General features: G+C 39.8%; 1 protein-coding gene and 1 pseudogene across 15 annotated transcripts in view; both read left to right on the forward strand.

The window, feature by feature from the left end:
- Positions 1–20,938, forward strand: part of TCF4 (transcription factor 4) — a 438,455-nt gene that overhangs the window by 183,081 nt on the left and 234,436 nt on the right. The gene's annotated exons all lie outside the window — the stretch shown is intronic.
- LOC121924512 lies at positions 12,292–12,442 on the forward strand (annotated as a pseudogene).

Consider the following 20,938-nt stretch of genomic DNA (forward strand, 5'->3'; position numbering starts at 1 on the left):
TTTATAGCCCACCCAATCACTAGGAATCTGGGTGGGTTACAACAGTAAAAATGCATTAAAATACAACAAAACACTAATAATACTAACATGAGTACCATCAAGCAATTTTTACTATCATCTTTAGATCCAAGAGTATCTTTAGTTGCATATTTTTCATATCTCTATTTTTTTTACTATGTACACATACCACATACTGTAGTAGTGGACTGAGCACTGGATTATGATTCTGGAGATCAGGATTGCACTCCCCATTTGGCCATGTAAATCCACGGGGTGACTTTGGGCAAGTCATACACACTCTGCTCCAGAAACCTCTGTGATAGGTTTGCCTTTGAGTTGCCATGAATCAGAGACAAGTTATGTAGAGAACACACACACACACGAAATTGTGAGTCACCTTGAGTTCCATACATTGGGGCAGAAAGTTGGGATAAAAGTATTTTTAAATGACAATAAAATCAAGATAATGGGAAAGAAGACCTGTGTTGATCCATATATGACCGATGTTAACACATTATCTAGTGGCCACCTTTTGGTTAATTTGGATAATGTACATTATATAAATCATATTTGGACTGATCCTAGTGTTGGACAGCTCTGGAATTTCTTTGATCTATGTTTGGACTCAGTGAGTGCTCTTGGAGTTTTTTTAAATGCCTGGTTGACTAAAAGGTCTTGCTCAGGGAGAGCATTCTAGAAATGGAAGTGCCACAATTGTCTCACTGTAGACAATAAGAACATTTAGAGAAGACTATCAGGTGCTGCATGTATTTCCCTACCTTTTTCCTTTTCCAGTCAAATACCAGCTTTAACTCTCCTTTGTTTTAAACCAGTTCTCTGTTTTGGACAAAACAAGAAACTGAAAGTATCTGTGACTGAAGTGCTGAATGTATTGTATAAACTGAGGAAAGAGATGAGGGGTTAATCTGTGGCCCTGATGCTCATTCCCAGCTTCCTAAAACATGATTTGTGTAGCGCAAAAGAAATGGGCCAAAATGGGAACTGTTGGTATACATGATTATCATAACCAACATCACTATAATTCAAACTTGGACTTTCTGTTGTTGCTTGGAATCTGTGTTAATTTCTGATACACTAGACTCTTGGTATATGCTGGGATTTGGTTCCAGGACTCCAATGGATAAAAAAATCTCTGGATACTTAAGTTCCATTAAATACAATGGCACAGTAAGATGGTGTTCCTTGTATAAAATGGGAAAAATCAAGGATTGCCTTTTTGAATTTATTTCAAAAAATATTTTTGAACCATGGATGCTTGAATCATGGTTTAATAAAAATCCCTGAATATTGGAGGACTGTAGTTCAAAGCAGATGAAATGGAGAATTCCAAGGAATCATCACTGCTCTTGCTTTTTATTTGGTCACCAAAAGCTTTAGAACCAGTAGCATTTTAAACACAGCTGACAGAAAGCTATTCTTGGCCATTTATGACATAGCCATTTGGAATGACCACTAGGCAGTGGCTGCCAGACATTGGGAAAGGCATTGCTATTTCACCTCTTTTTAATACAGCCATTGAAGTTGTAAGAATCATTAATCTGGACAACAATTTGCTGTATAAAATTAAATGTCTTCATTTTGAAGTATGGGAGTGTGAATTTTGGATGGGGTAGATGTTAGTAGTTGTGTAACACAATAATTTTTATACAGGCTCTTGGTCACATTTTTTTTCAAAAGCAAACAGCCCATCTCGCAATGTCTGTCTTTTATTTTCACAGGACACATAAAAATCCACCATTGCTTCATAAGTTCAGCTATTTTTTTTTAAATGCTGTTTAATTGCAAAATGCATGCCTGTTTTTAGTTTTTAAAGAATATAAATATTTCTGGCTGTTTGTTTTTTAAAAGAGCAACCATGCACAGATGTTTCATTTGCTTCAGCAGCACTTAAGCAAGCATAACCCCACTGAGGTTAATGGAAATGTTTCCCACACATAGACAACAGGATCAAACCCCATTTGATTAAATTCACAGCTTTTGCACAAACCCAAATAAAGAGACATTGTGTAAGTGAAATTGCAGGATGGTTCGAGAAGTTGGGATACCTTTCTCAGTGCACAGCTGCCCATCCATATGAAAAAAAAAGGGTTTCTGAGATCAGGGAACACTAACATCATCATGTATGAATGGTCTATTTATTCTAGCACATTATTGTCTGTGTTTAATGCTTCTAAACATATCTATTTAAATCACACAAAACTCACAGAATTTTCCCCTGCAGCACTTTAACTTTGGCTTGTAAGGGGTGTGTTTCATGTAGACCCATCTCCAAAACAAGATTAACTTCCTGATATTTTGTTTGAAGAACATGTGAATATGTTTTTACATTGCTGTTATAGGAATGTCACAAATGTCACCAGTCCATGTTTTTTTCTTGACATGCTTTTCTTTTGACTAGACTGTGTTGTAAAAATGTTCTCACTGTATTGTTGTTACAGTGGTGGGACATGAGGGCCAGAGTTTCTGTTGGATATCACTTATTACAGTTATTTTACAATACTGCCAGGAAATGTGTAATCTAGGAGAGTCCATTATTTTGAGAATACCAATTGGATTTTGGCCAACAAGTTAAGAATTAATGTGGACTTACATAGGTAAGCAACAATTGATAGGTATTGTATGTAAACACAACTGAATGCAGTACATAAATTTGGGGGGTGGGGTGGTCTTCAGGAGTGCAAAGACTTAGCATTCAGCAACTAAAAAAATCCCTTCTAAGTTGTTTGCTTTATGAAATGGACATCCACATCTCCTGCCAATTTTGACAGTATATAAAATCAGCATGTTGCTTAAGGTTCTTACCTTCTTCTGAGGTTCTCCAGTTTGAGGCAACAGAGATAGAGGGCAAAATGTTTTCTGTTTGGTCTGGGAGCTTTTTAACTCACTCTGTTTTGCTGCCATATCCCTCAGATCAATTATGTCATTTCAGTGTTTGACTGTGTAGTGCTCTGCTCTCACAAGGCCCTACTAAAGTTTAGTCTTCTCCATGATTTCTTCCCACACATTTGCCACATATTACTGCCTACCTCTAAAACTGACACACTTTCCTTTTACACTCACCCATGGGAGACTCGTCTTTCTCATGCTACCAAATACCTGTGGGTAGGGTTGCCATAATTCTGGACCTCCAAACTGGGACAAATGTAGGACAAAAGTAGGACAAAGTTTTCAAATGTAGGGCACATTTTTAAAAATGGAGGACGTGCAAAAAATTGATGATTTTTTTAAAAATGTTAATATAAATGCATGTTTCTTAGGCGTGATCAAAATGGAGGACATTTTGGCATTGTTCCTAGACAGATGGCAGAAATGTACTTCCCTTTCTGGCTAACCTCCCCCCCCCATTCCAAACAGCATATTTGGGCATTGAATAGGAGGAGGAAGAGGAGAAGGAGGAAGAAGGGGAGGAAGAGGAGGAGGAGAAGAAGAGATGGAGAAGAAGAGGAGGAGAAAGAAGATGAAGAAGAGGAGGAAAGGGAGGAAGAAGGAAGAGGAAGAAGGGGAGGAAGAAGGGGAGGAGGAGGAGGAGAAGAAGAGATGGAGAAGAAGAGGAGGAGGAAGAAGATGAAAAAGAGGAGGAAAAGGAGGAAGAAGGAAGAGGAAGAAGGGGAGGAAGAGGAGGAGAAGAGATGGAGAAGAAGAGGAGGAGAAAGAAGATGAAGAAGAGGAGGAAAGGGAGGAAGAAGGAAGAGGAAGAAGGGGAGGAGGAGAAGAAGAGATGGAGAAGAAGAGGAGGAGAAAGAAGATGAAGAGGAGGAGGAAAGGGAGGAAGAAGGAAGAGGAAGAAGGGGAGGAAGAACAGGAGGAGGAGGAGAGGAGGAAGAAGAAGAGGAGGAAAAAGATGAAGAAGAAGGGGAGGAAGAGGAGGAGAAAGAAGAAGAAGAGGAGGAGGAGGAAGGGGAGGAAGAAAAGGAGGCAGAAGAAGAGGAAAGGCTCTTTCCTCTGCCTGGCTGCCTCCGTCGCCGTTTTGCCCCCACCCCCAGGATTTCCCCCCCCCCAGAGATGGAGGCAGCCAGGCAGAGGTTTGGGGCTTGGCTTCAGCCGTCCTCCAAGCCCCAGCCAAGCGTGGAGGACTCCGCGATCGCGGAGGAGCCCCCAGGGCATGACTGGGGCTTGGAAGACAGACGTCCTCCAAGCCCCAGCCAAGCCTGCAGGACTCGCTGGGGGGGGAGAGTCCCGGGGGCGGGGCCAAACCTGGGCGGGACCGTGCGGACCCGCCCCAAATCGGGAAAGTCCCGCCCCCAGGCGGGATATGGGAAGCCTACCTGTGGGCCCTATCACAACCTGGTCCCTTTCATAAATTTCCCATCACAAAGAACAGTCTGATAATACTGTTAATTATGGGAATTTCATGACTTATCAAAGAGGATCTGCTTACTATAGTAGAAGAATATCTCAGTAATGAAACTAATCCATAGTAAATCAGTTTCTGTTATTGAACAGTGTTGGCACTTCAGTTGTTGCTAGATTTCCAGCTGCATTTAAATTCATTACAATACTAAAAACAAAATAATGGAATGTGTATTATCTGGTACAATTGTGAATGTGCTTTTTATGATAATAAATTATGAAGGCTCTGCAGTGTGCAAAAAAACATGGTAGGTGAAGCAAATTCTGCTATTGACAGCATATCAGATTTTCTTTTTTCACTGCTATCTTACTGCTAACTGCAAGTGTGATTATCTTAGGCAACCCTCTAGTAAAATACATATTTAGCCTAAAGTGGTAATTGTATTTCATGATGGTTAAGAAACACTGCTTTTCAAATCCGGACTATGCCAACATTTCCGATAACAATGTTAACATTATAAGAGTTCATTACTGACAATTACTGCACTTAGAAGCTCCATGCGTAAGGTGTTATTTTACCATATGGGCATTTTAATTAGCAATAGAAAAGTTGATCTGTATACAGGACGGGGTTTACACAGCACAAAGACCTGCCTCGTTATACTGGTGTGAGTTTTGTGCAATTGTAGCTTTTTTCTCTCCCTCCCCCCTTTCTGTGTTCACATATTTATATTAATACATACAGAAGTTATTGGCAGGCTAGGCATTGGTAGCCATACATGGAAGTTTATTTCTAAAATCAAAGGATCTAAGGATTGTACAGTTATTTCTTTGTAGTCTTATATCAATTATCTATTATATATAAATAATCTACTCAAACACACATAGATACACACAAATCACTATTTAAAAAATAAAGCAGGACTATGTATGTATAAATTCTGCATATATAAAATTTATATTCCTCACAGTTTCATTATTATTTGAAAGATCAAGTGCATGGTCAAAAATCTAGGTTTGGAAATGTGGAAGAAAGTTTCAGATCCATGCTCATTCTTTCTATGGGGACACTGGTTGTTTTTCAGATGAAGGACCAGTATTTAGGGCTATCCATAAAGTCAACAGTTTTTTTAAAAAATGATCCTGATTGCACTGGGATACTTGATAGGCCACCCAGTTTGAGTCCAGTCCATATTTTAATGTCCGTTTGGAAATTCAAGTCTTTGGCCTTATCATTACTTACTTTTTTAGAAATCAAGAACTATAATACTTTTGCTGATTTGCAGAATTTCACTAAATTTCTTGTACAAAATAATTTTATCAGGGGCTTTTGCATACCAAACTTTCATAAAATAGCTTTTGTGGATTGTATGATACATATTTATATTTTTAAAAGTGTTACATATGTACTTGTGAGATTGATTGTGGAATTGATTGATTTGCAAGGGTAGGTGACTCACCTAAGGGGATTGCATCTTTTAAGCTTCAAATGAATAGGTTGAGAGAGCTTTGTGCAAGTACACCGTTTATAGATTACAGATTTCTGTTGATGTATGGCTCACTGTGCTGTTCAACAGTTCCCTTTCTGAGTTAGCTGGGATAGTCTTGGGGATGGTGTTGGATTCACTCAACAGTCCACTGTGAAGAGCTTCCTTGGAGCTTTGCAGATAAATATACTGAAGACCTCAGGGAAAGGAAGCGGGCTGTGCAACAACTAGAGCGCAACTGGCGAAGACACCAGCACTTAGCCGACAAGGCACTCCTAGATTCTCTTTTGAGGGCCTACGGAGTGGCAATAAGTGCAGCAAAGCATTCGTTCTATGCTGCACGTATTGCGTCTGCGGAGTCGCGTCCGGCAGAGCTGTTCAGGGTAGTGAGGGAGCTTACTCAACTGCCTCCCCCCCTGAACCCTGTTTTGGAGCCATCTAAAGCCTGATGTGACGAGTTTAACAACTTCTTCACAGATAAAATCTCTCAGATAAGGTCTGATCTCGACGCCAGTATTTCTTCAGAATCTAGAGTAGAGGCATCTAGAGCTTCCGTGGACTCGGTTAAACTGGATCATTTTGAGTCTGTGAGTACCGAGGAAGTGGACAAGATTCTACGAAGCATTAAGAAGACGACATGCTCTCGATCCCTGTCCTTCATGGCTGGCAGCTCAGGGGGGAACGGCTGTAACTATTATGTTACGCTGTATAATTAATTCATCTTTCGGGGAAGGGCGGTTTTCCATCCAGCTTAAAATCTGCAGTTGTAAAACCACTGCTAAAAAAGCCCTCCCTAGACCCCCTGATTCGCAATAACTATCGGCCTATTTCTCTGCTACCTTTTCTGGGGAAGGTGATCGAGAGAGCGGCTGCCTTCCAGCTACAAGCGATCTTGGATGAAACGGATTTTCTAGACCCATTTCAAACCAGCTTCCGGGCGGGCTATGGAGTTGAAACCACCATGGTCGCCTTAGTTGATGATCTCCGTCTGGGCATGGACAGGGGAAGCGTGTCCCTGTTAGTGCTTTTGGACATCTCAGCGGCTTTCGATACCATCGACCATGGTATCCTTCTGGAACGCCTGAGGGAGTTGGGTATCGGGGGCACTGCGCTCCAGTGGTTCCGTTCCTACCTCTCGGGTAGATTCCAGATGGTGCAGCTGGGGGATTGTTCCAATAAGAGGGCGCTTACATCTGGCGTCCCTCAAGGAGCAATCTTGTCCCCCATGCTATTTAACATTTACATGAAATCGCTGGGAGAGATCATCCGGAGACATGGGGCGCGGTGTTATCAGTACGCTGATGACACCCAAATATGTTTCTCTGTGCCTCCGACTGATGCAGTGACTAGGGATGGCATCTCTCCTCTAAATGCTTGCTTGGAGTCAGTAATGGGCTGGATGAGGGAAAACAGACTCAGTTTGAATCCAGAGAAAACAGAAGTACTCGTGAAAGTCTCCCTGGGCCTGGGGAAGGAAATTTGTCCACCTGTCCTGAATGGTGTCACGCTCCCCCTGAAGGACTCAGTTCGTAGTCTGGGGGTGCTTCTGGACTCGTTGCTACACCTGACATTTCAGGTGGATGCGACGGTCAGGAGCACCTGTTATCAGCTTCGGCTGATATGTCAGCTGCGACCCTACCTGGGCCGGGGGGACCTTGAAACGGTGGTACATGCTCTGGTAACCTCTCGGTTGGACTTCTGTAATGCGCTCTACATGGGGCAACCCTTGTACCAAACCCGGAAGCTTCAATTAGTACAGAATATGGCAGCAAGGTTGGTCACTGGATGTTCCAGGACTAGCCATATAACACCTATTTTACAAGATCTACACTGGCTGCCCATTCGCTTCTGGGCGCAATACAAGGTGTTGGCTATTACCTATAAAGCCCTAAATGGCTTGGGCCCAGGGTACTTGGAGAACCGCCTCTCCCCATATAATCTGCCCCGCCCTCTCAGATCGGTCGAGAAACATCTGTTGAGGGTTCCTAAGGCAAAATATATCTCGTCTTCGCAAAGGGCATTCTCCTTCTTGGTCCTGCAGACCTGGAACTCCCTTCCCGACGAGCTCCGCTCCGTCACCTCTCTTGATCTTTTTAGGAAGAAACTAAAGACCTTTCTCTTCTGACAAGCTTTCCCCCATATGTCCTGATGTTATGCAGTTCTCCCTCCTGATATACAACTGTTTATCCAGCTAGTTTTTGTGTGTGTGTTTTAAGAGGTTGTATGTTTTATAGTTTTTTAAATTGCATTGGGATGTTTTTAACATGTTGCTGGTGATACTTGTTAGTTAAATGTTATATTGTATCACTTTTGTTGTACACCTCTGTGATCGAATTTGGAATTTGGAATAGCGGTATATAAATAAAATTTTATTATTTATTATTATTATAAAATGAATCAGATTCATCCTAACTTGCATGCTAGAGTTGAAATTGTTCTGGTGGATGTAACTCCATCCCCAGCTTGTCCAGTGACAGTGCATACTTCTCAGTTTGTGCAGCTCAAAGATGTGGACAGGATCGTTGGAAAGGTGAGAGTCAACATATATGTATTAGGCCCTTGCCCGTCCTGACTTATTAAACATGGCGTAGAGCGATTGCCTGAGTGGGTAACAGAATTCAAAGATATAGCTGGGTTAGTCTGTAAATCAATATGTAGAGAGATCCTGTTGCACCTTTGAAAGGTGCTACAGGATTTCTCTACATATTAGGTAATAGAAGTGATTAATGAAAGGCAAATTGAAGGAGGCTATTGTTAGACCTCTATTTGAAGAAAGAAAGAAAGAAAGAAAGAAAGAAAGAAAGAAATTACCTTTCCACAATCCTACCATATTTGGATAACTATCAACTGGTCTCCCATGTTCCATTTTGGGCAAGGTTTTAGAGTGTGTGATGGCCTTTCAACACCAGGGATTACTAAATGAGGTAGATTGTCTATATTGCTTTCATTCTCAGCACTCTCAGGGGGTGGTGCTGGGGAATTCCTGTCTGACTCCTCGGCCACTAGCCTGTTGAGTCATTCAGGGTTCTGTTATATGATCCATGCTATTTATGATATACATGAAACTCCTGGGAGAGGCTGTCTAGATTTTTGGATCTGGAATATGAAGATGCTGGTTTGCTGTTTGGGTGTTTTCTTGGATCCATCCCAGAGCCTGGAGACTCACCTAGGCCAGGTGACCAGAAGTGCATTTACACAGTTACCTTGGCACAGTGCCTTGGTTACATTCCATTTGGATCACTGTGATGCACTGTATGTGGGTCTGCCTTTGAAAAATGATCAGAAACTTCAGTTGTTTTAGAGGGTTTATGATACCGAAGAACATCATAAATATAATTTTAACATGAGAGTCCTCTTGGCTACCAGAGTTTTAATTTAAACATCTGAGTTCACACATTCCCTGTATGTTTTGTGTTTATAGGAACAACCTGTGGCTTAGAGTAATAGACCTCCCAGAAATAAACAGTAGTAATGTGCTCTTGGGATTTTATGTAGATAGAAATTGTTTGACATTGAAATTTCTTTGTAAAATATGCTTGCATTTAACCCATAGGACTTGATTAGCTATTTTTAAGTAGACATTGGCCCAAAGCAGATGGACCAAAAGGAGTGACCTCTGGCTGCTTCGGAGTGCAGATGTGTGGACACCCCCAGAGTGGCCGGAAGCAGCTCTGACGGCCGCCAAGGCAGCCTGGAGCTGCTGGGAAAAGGAGCAGTAAAAAAAAACACCTTTCTGCCGGAAAGTCATTTGGGATGAGTCCTGAGCCGATCAGGGCCCAATCACGGCTGGAGATGCCAGAGGCCATCTTAGCCATGCATCTGTTTCACCCTATATTTCCAATACCAAATTTTCAAGTTACCTGTATTTGCTTTTGAAACTTGCATGTTCTTTTGCTTATCTTTCGGTTAAATGAAAGGAAAGTAAAACTTTTACTCAAGTGTCAATGTTCAGCTTAAGTTCAGTTAGTTCCAGTAAAATTAAACATCTTCTAATTAGAGTCCTCAGATGACTGACAATTTTGTATGTAGCTGTGTGATTTCATTTTTTTTCTTTTTTAGAACAACAATTTTAGAGCATTTTTAGTAGCTGTTAGTTCAAAGAGTTGTTACCCAGCATATGTTGAAAGTTATTGTGGTGGCAGGGCTCCTCAGAAATATTACTGATAGTAAGAAATAGGAAGCTTGAATTCAGAACTATTCCAGTTGTGTGTTATACCTTTACAAAAACAAGGACTGATATTGTAATCAACTGAAATTAATTTTATCAAATGATTAAGCATTCATTAGGGAAGTGAAGATATTTTGATAGCCAAGATTTTATGGGTGCATGGAATGAGGGTGTGTAATCACAAAATATTAATGATTCAGCTTTAGGAAGCATATGAGTCTTTTTCAGGCAATCAAGCCCTGTTTAGTGCTAAAATCAGGCATAAGGACATGGGAACACATACTAGCTCCCCCTCTCCCTCAGGATCTGGACATAAGTTAGAATTCTGCATATTGAGCATTAAGGTCTGAAAATGATTGAACACAGTTCCAATGCTCCTTTGAGCAGCAACTCAATCTTATCAGGCTTTTTGCTTATGGGAGCTTCATAACTAAATTAAGCCAAACCATGGTTACCAAACTCTTTCCAGATCTTTGTAATCACATGTTACTTCCATGTGGTCAGGAATGTTGAGGGCAGGATTTCTGATTCATATTCTTTTGGGTGTTTACATTGTTGTTATGGAGCACTTCTAAAATGTTTCTGCCATGTCTTCGATAGAAATGTTTTCCCCTCCAATCTTGAAATCAGGATTTCTCCATAGAGACAATTTAGTGTGGGAATATGGATCAAATTGAAATTGACATGATGTTTGCCACACAGTTCTAATTACATTGTTGTTATGTACCTTCAAGTTATTTCCAAATTATGGCAGCCCTGAGTTGACCCTGTTATAGAGTTTGTTCAGAGGGGGTTGACAATGTGTCTTGCCTAAGGTCAGCCACTGGGTTTCTATGGCCAAGCAGGGATTCAAACCCTGGTTTACAGAGTTATAGAGGCTATACAGACTGGCATAAAGGGCTGGCATTAAGGTGGAGTGGAAGTGTGGCAACCACACGCTGCACACCACAACTCCACCTCGATGCTGCTGTCACAGATGGCGGAGCGCTGTCACGCCGTTTCTCCAGTGCAGCATTTAAACACACTGCGCCGAAGAAACAGGGAAAGCCGCCACCACCATGACAAAGGCAGCTTTTTTCTAGCTCCAAAAGGAGCAGCTTTCTGCTGCTTCTTTTAGAGCTAGCAAATCACTGGATTGGGGCTGTGGCATGCAGTTGCTACAACTTCAGTCAGGTGCACAAAGGGGCAGGCAGCATGACACTGCTTCTTTGGGGCTGCCTGTCTAGGCCCATAGTCCAATGCTAAAATCTTGATTCTGGCTGTCCAAATTGCATTGCTATCTATGAAAATGACTTTACCCCAATAATTCCTATACTACAGTACGCCCTTACTTTACGCAAGGGATTTGTTCTGGACTTCCCTGAATAAAGCAGATTCCGCCTATGCTTGAGCCCCATTTAAACGGGGCTCATGCACGCGGCAGCACAGCGGTGTGCCATGGGTGCATGCCCCATTGTTCCCTGTGGGACGTGCTGCCCCTTCTTCCCTGCGCAGCTTTCAGCATATGCTGAAAGCCGCGTAAAGTGCGCTCGCGTATGACGCGGGTGCACTGTATAGCCTTCCTCAAACTGGCACCTTCCATATATGTTTGAGTTGCTGTTTTGCCTCCGCCCCTCTCCTTGCCAGCATTGAAAGAAAAATGGAAGTTCTTCACACCAAAGATAGAAAAACCATTAAATGAACTACTGCAAAATATAGTGATGGTCAGTACCTTGAATGGCTGTAAAATTAAATGACACAAATTAATGGGAAAATCCCTACCCTTGGAAGGAAAGATTAGTAAAGATTAGCTACTAATAATGATAGTGGTGTATTATGTACAGTTTTTATTACTACAGTCTGTAGATCCATCAATACAAACAAACAACAGACTAAAATTGTACAATATCAGATAGGATAGAAAATTGATATACTCAATAAAAAATCTTAGGCCCGTTCCACACGGGCATAAAGTACATCCCCAGGACGTACTAGGGTTAGGAAAGGGCGTGCTTTACGCATGCCCCTAACCCTAGTACGTCCTGGGGACGTACAAAATGGCAGCGCCCGTTCTACACGGGCGCCGCCATCTTGATGAAGTGGACGCTTAGCGTCCACACGTCACACAGCACTAATGATGCCGTGAGTGCACCATTGGTGCCTTGCAGCGTCGTTAGCGTGCAGCAACAAGAAGCGCTATTTTGGAGCTTCTTTTTTACGGTGCCCGGGAGCCTCACGGTTTGGCCGCTGGGGCTCCTCGTTGCCGCTAATGGCGGCGGCAGACCACTGCTTTCAGGTGGTCTGTAACACGCCTTAGATACCTGGACCAATTTTAGGTGTTTCTAAAAGGCATCTCAGCCTTTTGGCTAAGATCAAGTGTAGTCTGTTATGGCTAATATTATATCTGTTTTCCAATTGCTAGGGTAAATGAGTGAGACAGTTCTATTGTCCTTTTATGAACAAGATGCTGTACTGCCTTCAGTGTCATGCAACATCACTCTTCATATCTTCTTAGAATCATAGAGTTGGAAAAGACCACAAGAGCAATTCCTGCCATTCAGGAATACATTAACAGATTAAAGAGGCCATGAAGTTGAAGAAATTTGCTATATATAATATTTCATTGCAAAGTACTTATATATTGACTAAAGTATAAAATGTTGAAGTTTCTCTTTTTGCCAAACAAACCTCATTAAAATGAAATAATTACTATGATTTTATATACTTTAATTATATATATCTTATTGTTTGTTAAATACGTTTTTAAAAAGATGCATAGGATTTATTGTATTGCTTTCAAAGAATTTTCAGTCCATGAATCTGCATTCCCATCTTGTTGATATTCATATGAAGGCTCTTTAATTGGAAAACTAAATAAAAGTATGGAAAGCATTGTATTGCCTGCAATTCAGCCACCACCCTTTTGTGTTTTTTCTTGTATGGCACACTGAAAAACCAAAGGCACTCTGGCTCTTTCTCTTTCTGTAACTGGGGAGAGGAAACCCTCGCAGATATGGAGGATAAGAAAAGATGAGGATTATTTCTCATCTTGCCCACAAACTGGATTATAAAATACTAGAGTTATTAAATTGTGGTTATTGCTTATGGGTTATTGTTGTTTTATTTATTGTTATGCTGAAATTGTATTTTAATCTTGTAAGCCGCCTACAGAAGGCATTGTCTTCTAGCACAGTTTAAAATCTTTTTAATAAATAAAAATAAAAACAACCAATTTTTTCCTCACACATCTGAAGGAATGCTTTTCTACAGTATTCTGTCACAAAACATTGGTACATTACCAAAAAAGAAAGAAAAAAGCATAGTCCTTGCATGAAATTGCTAAGACTAATATCCATAGTTAACACAGAATTAATCAAAGTTAATAAAGCCATTGACTACAAGTCATACAATTAATCACCATTTTAAGTGGGAGTAAGCCCCATTGAACTTGTGGCTTGGTTGCAAAACTCTGAGACTCTGCCCAAGTGTCATTTTCTCTGAATTTCTCAGAGTGACTGGAATATAATATAAATAGATTTCAAATTTGTTGTTAAGTTAATAAAACATCTGAAACATGGAAGGCTGCCCACCAAGGCAGATGGTTGATCCATTTGGCAGTATCTACATGATAGTGGCACTTACCTGGACATAAGAGTTCAAACTAGGAACCTTTCTACATTATAGCTTCATTGATTTATTTAAAGAATTGCCATAATCTCTATCATCATTGTCATTTATGCTCTGCAAAACCAGGACTTAAGGTGAATTATAATTTAAAACAAATACATAATAGATAAAAAAAATTAGAGGATCAGATTAAAGTATAATTAAAGTATTAACAACACTAAAAAATTTAAAACAAAATTAAACTGTTGAAAACAAGTTTTATAAACAGTACAATTAAAACAGTACAGCACCCTCTTAAAAGCCCTTCTATTTTAGTCATTTTGTAAAAAAACCAACAACCCTGTAGTAACAAAGGTTTTCATAGGACATCACTGATACATTAGATGTTTGGTGGTGGAAGAACAGCTTAGTAACTTCCATTATATAGCAGGCCACAAGTGTGCTCTTTTTGTGTGAATGCTCTTCTCAGAGAGTAGAAGTTAATACAAATTGTACTGATTTGTCCCAGAAAAGACTCGTTGATATTGGAAATCATCTAAAAGCGGTGGTCTGCTGGTGCTGCTGGTTGCTCCGCATGGGAGCCGCAGCAGCGCTCCCACGCGGAGCAAAAAAGAAGCCCCAAAATGGCACTTCTTCCCGCGGAACGTAATAATGGTGGTGCCTATGTGTATAGGGCTGCGCCATTATTACGCCCCCATCACGTGCTAGGGGTGAGGCCGGTGTGAATGCTAGCGTCTGTAACGGGCTTATGGTTCACATTACACATCCACCCTATTAGGGGTTTGGTTTTATCCTAGGTTGTTTGTTTGGTTTGTTTGTTTTTTTAATTTTCAAATAATGTGTTTTTCATTCTGAAAGAACTTTGCCTATTGGACCATACATAAATGTAATGACTAGATTAATAAACTAGACTGTGCTTCAGATTTGATTTTTTCCCCATTGACTTAGTGTTAGAATGGCACAATTAGAGAATGTTGATCTTCTTATCCTTTTTAATCCCTTTACCACATACTAATAGGACTGTAGTATGCAACTCACCAGCTGTTTAGAAAGGGCTGCACTAAGAAGTTGATTAAAATATATGTGTGAATCACTTCCCACAAGAAAAAATAAAGTTTCATATGAACCTATGTGTAAAATTATGTTCAGATTTTACTTTTGGGGCAAGAACGTTTATTGGAAGGGGGGTGATTTCAAGAAGATAGCACCATACTGGATAAGTGTGCCCCTTTGACTTGTAACCTTAAATACAAATCTAGTGTCATTGGACAATAAATACATTACCATCTTGTCCACTTCAGCTCCTTAGTCATTTGTTAATTGATTTGATGCCACAGAATGTCTGACTTCTAAAGATAAAGAATATATTAGGAAGCTTTGGCTACTGTTGTATTTGCAAGACCAAGTTGTACTTGGACTGGGAAGAAATTCTCACACAAAGATATTAAAGATAATACGTTGGAAGTAAAGGATTTGGTTGAATTTCATGGGCAATTACATGTGACTGCTCAGATATTTACCAGAAAGTCCTTACTTAATCCTAAATGTTCCTAGTACTTTGTTTTCTATATTAAGGATTCTACATTAAGGATTCTACATAATGCTTCATATTACCACAAACAGGTTGGGTACCCTTTATCTGAAATGCTTGGGACCAGAAGTGTTCCATAATTTAGATTTATTTATATTTTTGATTTTGCAATACCTGTATTTTCATAAATGTACATAATGGCATATCTTGGAGATGGGACCCAAGAGTCAACCAAACATTCATTTATGTTTCTTATATGCCTGATTCACGTAGCCTCAACGCAATTTCATACAAAATTTAAATTTGTGCATGAAACCAAGTTTGTGTACAGTGAACCATCAGAAAGCAAAGGTGTTACCAGCAAAGGTGTTACCATCTCAGCCACCCATGAAAAAATGTTTCGTTTTGGGAATATTTTTTAAAATAATTTTTATTAAACATTTAAAAATCTTTTAAAAAAACATCAATCACATATTATCCTGATGATATGTATTTTCAAACATACAAAGCATTGTCTATATTATTTTACAATCCTAACTTGTCATTCAATATGTTTGACACTGGTGGCCTTTGGCTATTCTTTTCTTTCTAAAACCCTCTACTTCGAACCCTCCTTTCTCCCTCTCTTTTCATCCATAATTCTTCCCTCCTTAGCTTACCTTAACTTCCTCAACATTCCTTAACTTTCTTTTCCTTCTTTCCTTCTTCTCCCTTCTTCTTCTTTCTCATATCTCATTCTTTCTTATTACTTTATAATTTCTCTACCTTCCCTGACCTTATCAAACTTCAGATTCAATTTTGGGAATATTTCTGATTTTTTAATTCTAGATAAGGGATAAGGCTCAACTTGAAGTAATATACATTGAAGTAATATACAGTGGTACCTCGGGATACGAAATACCCAGGTTACGAAATTTTCGGGATACGAAAAAATCCCATAGGGAATCATTGTTCCGGGTTACGAATGTTTTTTCGGGTTACGAAAAAACTTTTGGTGCTTTTTTCGGCTTTTTCGCACGGAATCGCGGCTTTTCCCCATTAGCGCCTATGGCAATTCGGCTTACGAAGGCTTTTCGGGTTACGAAAGCGGCCGCGTTACGAATTAATTTCGTAACCCGAGGCACCACTGTACATTGTTTTTGTTTTGGTAAAGGCCAATCACTAAACAACAATTCTGTGAATGGAGATTAGTCTTCTGAATGATAATGGTCATAAATTGAAAAAAAATGATGTTCCAGTGAGTAAGTGAAACTGACAGAGAGGCCTGTTTAGGTTTACTGATAAATGCATATGCCCCCCAATAATTGCTTATACCTCTCTCTCTCTCTCTCTTTACACACACACACACACACACACACAAACACTGAGTCAACATATAGTCTATAGTCAAACTCCTTAATTGTGATGCATTTGCTGAGTTTCCCTCTTCCATCCTCAGCCCTGCTCTGATGCCATATGGTCTACCATGGAACATTTAACTTGTCAGATATAATGGATTGTCCTGGAAGCAGATTTTTGCTTTGAGCATTCGACTCCTTTCTTGCATTTCACTCTCAGCTCCAGGCTGCAAGATGAAGGATTGTGGTGGAAATGCAAAGAAGAGACACACAGTTGATTCCCCTTAAGAGAGTGACCTATATGCCACAAAATTTTACCCGCGAACAGAGGCATTATCCTTGTCACTGACCCTAGCAGGCTGCATGTCAGAACCATTTAAATTTGTCTGGACTTAACAGATTGTGCAAATGTTTCAGAAATCAAGTGCTTAGGAATAATAAAAGCTTGTCATTTCAACTTATGCAGCAAGATTGCAGCTTGCATTGGCCAAGCAATGAGTATTATTTGTTGTGACCTACATGTAACCTAAGCTGCCTGCTTTGTGGGACTTGGGTGCAATCCACAGATTCCTGCTGTTGTACAATCTCCATTTATTTCAATGGGGCTCACATGGATTAAAACGCAAGTTTCCATGACCACATTTGGAAGCTGTATTCACTGTTCTAATAAGTTTAAATCTCCTGAGTGCACTGAAAGTTTAGATAAGGGTGTGTGCCTGTCCATACATACATGTGAGACTGAGAGCATGTATGCCCTACTGCAGTTTAATATATATTTACTGCAAAGTATTACATCAAACTGCCATATCTCAGAATGTAAAATCTACACCAGATTAAGAAAATAAGGTTTATAAAGAACAAAGTTTATAAAAAACAAGGATGAATCTTGACACAGAATTTAATCTACTGGCAAAGGGATTCATTTATGAGATATTTATAGATCTATAAAAAAGGAGGGCCCTCTATTTTCCATTTCCAGGTCAATCCAAGTAGAACTTCCCATACCATTTAGCTGCTATACTGCACCTCTATGGAGGTTACTAGACATTAATATGGACTAATGATACTTTTTCTTTATAGTAACACCTAGAAGCATCCACATCAGTGTAGAATTGCTGCAGCTTGCACTCAGTGGTTTTTGGCATTCTCCCTAGCCAATATCACCACCGTTATCTGCCAGGAATTCCTTGATCTAGCAGTAACAACTACATTTATTTCCCATTTTAAGGCTATTTCCCACAAGAATTAGAGATTGACTGCCACAATACTTTTCATCTTGATCCTATAAGCCACTGAATGTTGCACAGGCATTACAGTGCAAAAATGCAATATTTTATATATATAAAAAAATAGCCTCCAAATTTATTTTCTTTTAGTGCAGCAGTAAAGGAAAAAAATAATTCATAAACCGGGCCTCTCTATTCCATTGATTCAACCATCCACAACTTAAAAATACTCAAAAGAAAAAAAAAGATTTAAAAAATCCACTTTATATAAGGAAAACCATTTTACTACATCATTGTATTTCATTAGATTTATGTACCTGCAGATTTCAGTATCCATGGGGGTAGGAGTGGGGATCCTGAACCAAACCCCAGCGGATATCAAGGGCCCACTGTATTTGGGGGGGGGAATTAATTTAATAATAATATAAAAATAATAGAATTTATTTATATTTCCCGCCTCTCCAAAGATCGAGGTGGGATTACAACAATAAAATAATACAAGGCAGTTCAAATAATACAGAATACTAATACAATCAATAAAACCCTAATATTGAATTGACCAATTCCTATTAGTTCTCTAAAATCAGTTTATCAGTAGTCAGTGATCATAGTCGAGAATGGGATATTGTCATCAGCTTTTATATAGAATCTGATGGGTAAGCCTGCTGGAAGATATGCATTTTGAGTTCCTTCTTAAAGGCCTCTAAGGTAGTAATGCAATGGATCTCTTCCGGTAGGCCATTCCATAATTTTGGAATCGCTGCTGTAAACGCTCTGTGGGAAGTTGTCTTAAACCTAGCACTATGATGTTCCAGTAAATACTTCCCTGATGTTCTGAGGGTGCGGGTCAGATTGTGTAAGGAGAAAATTTCCTTTCTCAAAGTTTGCCAATGGTAGGACGCTTGAATATAACAAGTGCCACTGGTATTGGTGTTAAACTACCAGCATTTTATGGGATATATTTTGATTTATTTGTGATAGTGTTGCACAGCTTATTATTCAATGAAGTAGCAAATTGCCATCTATTTTCAAAATAATTCCCATACCTATGGTCACATAGGAAGAACCAGATCTCATAACCATCTTACTCTGTTGGATAATGATAATTTGAAGCCTTCTGAATTAATTAAAAAAATGTTTCATTGTTTCTCCAACCGACCAATTCCTAATGTTAATATTCCCTTAATTATATTAACTAAATTGTTACTTTCCCAAAGTATTTCATTCTATTCCCTTGATCCAGGACCTCATTTCATAGTCTGTGAGGTTTCCGTGTATGTACTTGAAAGTGCATGGCTAGGACATAATAAGGATTCTATTGATGTACTGCCAACCCTACTGTTCAACAGTCTCCCTTCCTGAATTAACTCAGGGTTGGTGTTGGGACTTCTGTTTCTGGGTGACCTCAACAGCTCTGTCAGGCATAGTAGCTAAGGATTTGATGGTGTCTGTGACATCTATGGGACTGTCCCAAGTACTGTCTGGCTCTACTCATGCTGCTGGTCACTTTGGATCTTGGTTTTGATGTAGACAGTCTTCGCCATGAATTAGAAGGTAGAGGGAGTGTTGATTCTGCTGATCTATGGTACCTTTATTGGCTGTATTGCAGGATTGGACTTGGGGGCATTCTTTTTCAGTGGCTCTATTTTGTCCTGGACAGCCAAGACCAGAATGTAGTGCTAAGGGATTCCTGTTTAACCTTGTGGGGTTCCTTAGGCTCAGGTCTGTCCCTCATGCTATTGAATATCTATATCAGGGTTGGGAAAAGTGTGAGCCACAGGATCATTTTTTTGGCCTCCCTTGCCCCCTTGAGGGTAAAAAAAAATGCTCCAAAATGTCCTGTGGGGTATGGAGAGCATTTCCACCCTGTTTAAAAGCCACTATGGCCTTCCTGGGTCAAACAATTGTTTGCAAAAGTATTTTAAAAAATTAAATACTGTAAAAGCTTCATCCCAAAATTCCCTCCTCAAATTTGCAGGAATCGGGTCAATTTAGGCCCAGGGGAGGCCTTGTTTTGAAACAAATAGCTTTACATTTCCTGATGTTAAAAAAGGCCTTGCCCAGGCCAAAAATGGCAAAGGAGAGCCCGAAAATATGAAAATGCCCCCATGTTCCATGTAATTTCTCCCCCAGAAGTGGTTGTGGAGGGGAGGCTCCAGAGTGTACTTAGGGGCTAATTCAGCCTTCTATCCTTCTAAAGTTGCCTACCCATAACCTACATGAAACTACTGGGAGAGGTTGTCTGGAGGCTTGGTGTTTGGTGTCACAAGCATGCTGATGACACTCAGATTTAATTCTCCTTTTCAGCAAACTCCAAAGAAGCAATTTCATTTCTAAGCCAATGTCTACCATCAGTTATGGTTCAGATGAGGGCAAATAAATTGAAACAAATCCAGATAAAACAGAGGTGTTCATGGTCAGTGAAAGAGGTAGGGCCTTCTGTGTGGCTGCCCCTATGGAACTCCCTTCTGTGTATGCTTGGTATTTTTTAAAGCTGTGTTTTAATATTGGACTTTGGTATGCTTTAACTGTATTATACTCATTTTGATTTGTAAGATGGCTTGAGTCCCAGTTGTGAGGGAAAGAAGGGATATAAACAACAAGAACAAAGATGATGATGGTGGTGGGTTTTCTAGCTTGAAGTTAAGAAACTGTTATAAAATCCAGAAATACTGTATATTTAGTCTACATTTCTATACCCACTTCAATAAGAATATTAAAGTCTCTAATGAACTGTCTCAGAATTTACTGCTGAATAGACAAAGAGAATTGTGCCATAATACTTTTCCTTTAATTTATCTTAGTCTGATAAGAAAAGAAAAAAAATTACCACTGTAGAACACTTATTTGGGCACCACAATAAGATAGCATTTTCTGTCATGGATATAATTTGATTTTAGGAAGAATTATGGTACAGTTTGTCCAACATCACCATAGATAATGCATCTACAGATTCAACCATGCATGTTTGAAAATATACTCCTCACCAAAAAAATTGCAAAAATTGATGTTGCTATTTTATATAGGACACCACTTTACTGTACCATTGTATTCCATTGTATATAATGGGACTTGACCATTCACAGATTTTGGTATCCATTGGGGGAGGTGTCCTGAAATTGAACCCCAGTGGATACTAAGAGCCTACTGAATATAGTGTGAACATACAGGTAGTTTATCTGGGGGTTTACACACTGACAGCCAACATAGGCGGGGTACAGACTGCCAAAAAGAGGTGCCTCTTCGGCGCCTCTCTCTGCTCCACAGGAGCA

This window comes from Sceloporus undulatus, chromosome 2 (genome assembly GCF_019175285.1).
Source record: "Sceloporus undulatus isolate JIND9_A2432 ecotype Alabama chromosome 2, SceUnd_v1.1, whole genome shotgun sequence".
Lineage (NCBI taxonomy): Eukaryota > Metazoa > Chordata > Lepidosauria > Squamata > Phrynosomatidae > Sceloporus > Sceloporus undulatus.